Source organism: Dasypus novemcinctus, chromosome 30 (assembly GCF_030445035.2).
Source record: "Dasypus novemcinctus isolate mDasNov1 chromosome 30, mDasNov1.1.hap2, whole genome shotgun sequence".
Classification (NCBI taxonomy): Eukaryota; Metazoa; Chordata; class Mammalia; order Cingulata; family Dasypodidae; genus Dasypus; species Dasypus novemcinctus.
The window spans coordinates 39,071,773-39,079,359 of NC_080702.1; the positions used below are offsets into that span (position 1 = coordinate 39,071,773).

Below are 7,587 nucleotides of genomic sequence, written 5' to 3' on the forward strand. Positions count from 1 at the left end.
GTTTCTGTGTGATGAAACTGGACCCAGAGGGGATCTCTTTTCATAAGACTATCATGCTATTTTACTGGAATTGTAGTTGGTATTGGGGTTTAAGATATATTTAGGGGATTGACTCTTTTTACTGACAATATGATAGCCAGTCCCTGAGCCTCAACAGACTCCAGCTCCTACAATCTGATTTATTGGACTCACCTCACTCAGCTAAGATGGAGTTGAAGAAGGACAACCACCACACCATGGAGCCTAGAGTGCTTACAACTGAAAGCAGGAGGATTGCATCCAGTAACCATGTGGAATCTGAGCCTCCTCTTGACATAGAGGTGCAACGGACACAACCAATCCAAGAGAAAAGGTGGCATTGGAGTGGGAAAAGTGGACATGTTGGCTGATACGTAAGGGGAATGGCACGAAGAGATGAGATGTGGAGGCTCCTTTGGGACTTGGAGTTGCCCTGGATGGTGCTTCAGGGGTGATCACCGGACATTGTAAATCCTCCCAGGGCCGACTGGATGGAATGGGGGAGAGTGTGGGCCATGATGTGGACCAATGATCATGAGGTGCAGAGATGCCCAGAGATGCCCAGAGATGTACCAAATGCAATGGATGTGTCATGATGATGGGAGTGAGTGTTGCTGGGGGGGGAGGGGTGCGGTGGGGGTGGTGGGTGAATGGGACCTCATATTTTTTTAATGTAATATTTTTACAAAATCAGTCAATCAATCAATCAATCAATGAAATCATAGTCTGATCCTATGCAACTGATAAATTTAAAAATAAGGTGAATGAAGACATTGACACGGAATGTGAAGTGAATAAAAATAAATGACCAGATCATGTTTATTTTTCAAAATTGGACATTATAACAGAGCAATTTTTAATTCCAAAGTGCCACTCTCATTTACCAGTTGATGTGATGGCTCTGGAGTCAGGTGATGTACAAAGAATTAGTGTTCTTCTAGTTCACAGAGAAACAGCATGTCTACGTAAAAACCTTCATTTTATTTCCTAATATCTGAGGTTAACATTTGAAAATGTCATACATGGCAGTGGAAAAAATCTCTAAATCACTTTTCTTAATTAATTTTATTGAAATTTAATCATAAACCATAAAATCCATCTATAGTATACAATCAATGTTATGTGGTACAACTGGAGTTTTGCTTTCATTACTTCAAACAATATTAGAGTATTTCATTACTCCAAAAAAGAAAAGAAAAAATTAACTAAAACAAAACAAACTATACCCCTTCTTCACCTCTCATCATGTAATCATTCTGCTGCCATTCATTTCTTCTAATCTATTTCTAACTCTAAAATTTATTTGTATTTACATTTTGTATAAACAGAGTCTAATAATATGTAGTAATTTTTGTCTAGTTTCTTTCACTTAGCATAAATCCTTCTTTTACCATTGATGGAAGTTATTAATATTTTACTATAGACTACTAGTCATAGTTTGCTTTGGTTGAATTTTTGCTCAGATATCACCCTGATATTAACATCTTGTAGTATTAACATATATCCGTTTTGTTTCATAGAAAAACAATCTTAATTTGTGAAATTAATATACTGATTTTTCACAAGATAGTTCGTTATTCTATACAGTCCAAAGCTTCATTGTTTAGCTATCCTCCTAATAATAGAAATCATTCTTTCCTTTTTGACTACTTTCATATCCATATATTAGGATTGCTAGTTACAAACAGTATGATGTTCTTTCGACATTTCTATGCATTTCCAAATATTTACAAATTCATTTTTAACAGTTCTGCTCAGATTAAACTCACCTTTCCATTCTCTTACTTCACATTTTCTGGTGACATTTTCTAGCTATTAGCTCCACGAGTTTTCTCATTATATTCAGTTCATAATAGAAAATCATATAATATTTGGGCATCTATATCTTACTAGCTTCTTTGAACTTAATGCCACCCATGTTCACCCATGTTGCCATATACTTCATGATTTCATTTGTTCTAACAGCTAAATAAAAGTTCTTCTTGTATACACACAACAAATTTTTATCCAATCATGATTTGATAGATGCTTGGTCTGTTTCCATCTTTTGGCAATTGTGACTAATGTTACTGTAAACATTGGTATGTGGGTGCCTGTTTGTGTCCTTGGTTTCAGTTCTTTGTTTACACCTAGGAATGGTATGATTGGTCACATGGTATATATATGTCTAACTTCCTTAGGAAATTCAAAGCAGATGTCAACAGTGGCTCTAATATTCTAGATTTCCAACAATATTGAATAATCATTTCTTTCTCTCTACATCCTCTTCAAAATTTGCAGTTTTTTAAAAAATTGTGACTATTCAGTTATGTGTGAAATGACATCTCATGTAGCTTTGATTTGCATTTCCCTAATAGCTAGTGTGGTTGGACATTTTCTGAAGATATTTCAGCATTATAATTTCTTTAGAGAAATGTCTATTCAAGAGTTTTCCCCATTTTTTAACCATGTCCATTTGTCTTTATATTGTTGATTTGTAGGATCTCTTCATATATATCATGGATATTAAAACTTTGTTGGATGTGTGACTTAAAATATTTTACCCATTTAATAGGCTGTCTTTTAACCACCCTATCAAAGTCCTTTTGGGTGCAAATGTGTTTAATTTTGATGGAATTTTTCTTTTGTTGCTCATGCATTAGGTATAATATTTAAGAGAACACACCTATTACAAAAACCTTGACATTTTCTTGTATATTATCTTTTAGGAAGTGCCCCAGCCTGTATGTGTGGATCTTTGATCCATTTGGAGGTGATATTCTGGAAAGAGATGGAGGTCCTCTTTCATTCTTTCGTTCCAGTTCTTCCAGGACCCATGTCTTTAAGAGAATGCTCTGTCCCAGTAAAGAGGACTTGGTAGGCTTATCAAAACTCAGTTGACTGAACATGTTAGGGCCTATTTCTGAATACTCCAGTGGAATCATCCATTGGCCAATATGCCCATGTTTGTGCCCATATTTTACTGTTTTGATGACAGTCACTTTGAATATGACTCAACATCAGAAAGTGAGTCCTCTAGCTTTGCTTTTGTTTTTTAGTATGGTCATGGCTGTTTGGGTCCCCTGTCCCTTCCAAAAATTTTGCAAATTGACTTTTAGTGTACTGTTAGGTAAGCTTTCAGAATTTTGATTGTGATTGCGTGGAAAATATAAATCAGTTTCCATAGAACTGACATCTTCATGATATTTATGTTTTAATTAAAGAACAGAGAATATTCTTCCAATTGTTTAGGTCTTCTATGATTTCTATTCATGGTGCATTTTATGATCTATAAATGAGTATTATTATTGTAGGAAACTCCAAGATAAATTTCCAGAAAATTTTCTGCCTATCAAAATAATATTTAGCCACAAAATTGATTCTCTGGAAGAATCACTGAGATTGGTGACATTATTAATGTTTGAGTAATCAGAAATTTAACTTTGATTACAATCTGACCTAATTAGAGTTGAATGTTCAAAAGAAGGGCACATATGGGAGGTGGAATGTGGATTACTGCAAGTTTAATCAGATGTTAACCTCAGTTCAGGATGTGATCTATTTCTGGAGTCTATTAGCACAAACCTTGGCAACAAGTATAAAAACCTTTGCTATGAAATATTGTTTTTCACCAAATCCATGTAGCACAGGAACAATTGCTTTCATGTGACAGTGACTGCTGTACACACTGATTCCTCCAATACCTACTGTAATTTTACATTTACCAATGTCCTGTAGTAAAACGTTTAGACCTGAAAACTCAGGCTGGAGATTTTGTCTTCAATAGTGTAAGAGGCAATACAATCTAAGAGGTCAAATGATTTAAAATTAATTACAGAAGAAAAAAATTTCTATAAAGTAGACATTTAGAGATTATCTCTCTATGTAGTGATAAAAGTATCTAGATTTAGATCTTCCAGTGTCTGAATTCTGTTAATCAGGAGAACATTTCTAAACTTGAGGCAAAAGATTCTTTTTACAAATAATGTTTCTTACCTGGAAAGGTTCCTTAAGAACTGTTTAAAATCCTTGTTTCTAAGACTGTGTTAAAGAGGTTCATCATGGGAGTGGCCACCATGAACATCACTGAGGATATTGCATTTGCCCTTGAGTTTGGGGTAGCAGAGGAATTAGGATACACTCCAAGACCTGTACCATTAAACAAGGTCACAATTGAGAGGTAAAACACATATGTAGAAAATGTTCTGTAATTGTTTTCAACTATTGAATTTCTCAAAATGGAAGAAACAACCTTAGAGTAAGATAAAGGGATCTTAGTGATTGGAATAACACCCAGAAGTCCAATTGCAAAATATATCACTAAGTTTTTAAGGAAGTTTCCAGAGCAAGTAAGTTGAACAACCTGATTAAGTTCTCAGAAAATGTGGGGAATTTCCAACTCTCTACAAAATGACAATCTCAAAATCATTAAGTCATGTAAGAAAGAGTCCAAAACATTCATTAACCAGGATGCCACAGCAGAAGGCCACACAGTCAGGGATTCATGATGACTGTATAGTGAAAGGGGTGACATATTGTCTTGAAGTTGTCATAGGCCACCACAGTCTAAAGGAAGTTGTCTAATCCTGCAAAAAGCAGGAAAAAATACATCTGGTTGAGGAAGTTTTCATAAGTTATGGCTTTGCTCTCTGTCTGGATGTTCACCACATCTTTGGGGTGGCGGTAGATATGAAGCAGATATCTGTAAAATAAAGGTTGAAGGGAAAATAGTACATGCGTGTGTGTAGGTGGGAGTCTGAGATGATGGCCAGGATGATGAGCAGGTTTCCAAAGACAGTGACCAGGTACATAGACAGGAATGTCAAAAATAAGAGAGGATGAATATCTATACCTTCTCAGATACCCAGGAGGATAAATTCTGAAACACGTGTTTGGTTTTCTGGTTACATGTAGATGAAACATCTAGCAAAGAGACAAGAGCAATGCAAATTTAGTCAAAAGCAGCTATCACCGTATTAACATAAATGCTATGGTTTGTGTTATGCCCGGGGATCTCTTCAGCCCCGCTCACTACCCCTCTTTCTACAGGTGCAGATTCCTAACTGTTATGGAACCAGAGTTCCTACCCTGCTCCTTCCCAGCTCCCTCTCTAAACATTCCAGTCTGATAGCAGCTGCCCATTTCTGAGGGACACAGATGGATCTATAAAGCCTATATGAGTTATGGAGCCCTGAACTTAAAACTGCAAAGCTAGAATAAACTATCACAAACTAGCTCCGCATTACTCTAGCTTCAGAATGAGTTATAAATTTCTAATGCAGCCCACTTGATAAGCTCATTAATGGCTTTGTTTGATTGTACCTCAGCTTCAGGTCTGATTACTAAGATGTCTCCCTTCCTCAGTTTGCCTCCAAAACAAACATTTTTGTGCTGAAACCCAGGAAGCAGAGATCAAGGGAGCCCACTTGTCTGATCCCTGTTCCATCCACACTGGCAGGGTTGTTCTTTCTGATACCCTCCTCCATTCTCAGCTAAACTCAGATAAACTCTCACAGAAAACTGGGGAAAGAGCTTCACACCTTTTCCCGTCTTTCCAGCACCTTCTTCTGCTGTGTTCTGTGCTCTGTTGTCTAGAACAACATGTCCTGTCTCAAAAACACCAGCCCTGAGTAGAGGGCTGCCTAGGGTCCAGGGCCCTTTGTTCCATGGAATGACTAGACCAAGGGATGCTTCCCTCTCATCCTCTTCTCCATATCTTGTCTGAAAAGACACAGGGTGAGACCCTGCTCTGTGATCCACCAACATCTCAGGACTTAGTGAAATCTCCTTAAACCCATGGGGAACAGCCAATCCAAACCCCTAAAACCAAACCTCTGTGGCACATCTTCCAAAGTCTTTCAGACCTTGGTCTTGAATCTGATTTCTGGCTGAAAAGTCTCATCGTTTACTGTAATCCTACCTGGTGTCATAACCCACTTAACAATAAATCCATCTGTCCAAAAATCGGAACCTTAGATCCCCAAATTCTTTCAGTCCTCAACAATTATTGTCAATGCTTGAACAAGGGGAGTGAGATTCCATATGACCAAGCCATTTTAGATTTGTTCAATCACCCCTCCTTTTGTCATTTCTGTCCTACTTTCCAAATTCTTCTTCTTCACATTTCTTTTCAAAATATCCCTGCTCCCCTAATGCCTCATGAAAAACATCATCTGATCTACGGCAGAACTCTATTTGCTTACCTATGTGCCCACTTGGCCAGCTACTCTGTGTCCCTCTGCCCCTCCTGCTTCTCTACCTCATTCTAGAAACTCACCTAGCCCCTGACTCTACTTCCAAGTGAGAGTCACCAAACCCTATATGTGTCCATGTTCCCTTCTCATTCTCTGATCTCTCTCAGATTAAACAACATCTTGGAGCCTATTCCTCTGATCTTTCTCATTTTATCAAATAATTTCAATAACTAAATGTCTTTATGTCCTTACTTGGCAAAACCTCTATATTATTCTTTTCACCTTTTATCCTCAGAAGAAAAAGAATGTATGTGGCTTGCAGTGCAGACCCATGCAAATACTCTAAACCAACCAAATGCTGCCAATAGCCCTCTCAGAGACATGGCAGTAGCCTGTAAAAAGATTAGTTGTAAATCATCCACACTCCAGAATTCCCAGGGGCTGCACCACTCCAGGCATAGGGGAAAGAAAATATTAGGGTAATGCTTCAAATGTTAAAAGCCTGGGCACTGGACCAAGGAGTGCACAAACACACAACCTCCTCCAGAGCTGTGCCCACTGGGCAAGCAGGAGATCCACTGGAAGTCTGACTGTCCCCAGGCCTCTCAAGGCAAGAGGGCACTGGTTACCCAGTCAGACCCAACTCCATTTTCAACCTCCCAGACCTTCTGGGACAAGCAATGGATGATTGAAGATGCCCAGGGACCATGCAGTTCTCCATGCCCACTTCAAACAGACCATCAGGTAACTCTGATGGTTGGAGGTAAGCCAATTTCATTTCTTATTAATATGGAAACCACTTACTCTGTCCTTCCTGAATTCCCTGGAAGCTTAACTCCTCAATCTCAAAAGAGTCTGTAAATGGAATAGTTTAATGACTCCTCTTTTACCATACCCACTAAAATAACATTTGTTCACCCATTCTATTTTTAATGCTCCCCCACTTTCTGACTCCAATCCATAAAAGAAATATTTTAACAAGGCTCCGAGCACAAATACTCATCCCTTCTCCTCAAAGCCAATGTGGCATCCTTTGTCTGATAGATCTATTCCCAACTTCCTCCCATGCTCTCCTTTTTTTTCCTGCCAAACACTGTCAATTTGAAAATCAAAAATACTAAAATTCCTATCACTGCCACCCACCACAAAACCAATCAGAGTTGAAGTCAAAATGAAATGCTACTTCAGCTATATTTTAAGTTTAAGTCACATTTTATTTTGATCTGAATTTAGAAAACACAAGTAAACAGGTAGCCACTGAAGTCAATGCTCAGAAACTTGAAAAAAGGTAAATCACAGATACAACATCCCACACAAACTGGCATGCTACAATGAGTGTTTGTCAGTGAAAACATATTTGTGAAAAAATAATTCTGCTAAAGTGATAATTGAAATT

At 37.9% G+C, this 7,587-nt stretch overlaps 1 pseudogene; it reads right to left on the bottom strand.

The window, feature by feature from the left end:
• Positions 1–4,006: 4,006 nt before the first annotated feature.
• On the bottom strand, positions 4,007–4,808 carry LOC139437897 (olfactory receptor 7A10-like; annotated as a pseudogene).
• Between the last annotated feature and the right edge of the window lie 2,779 nt (positions 4,809–7,587).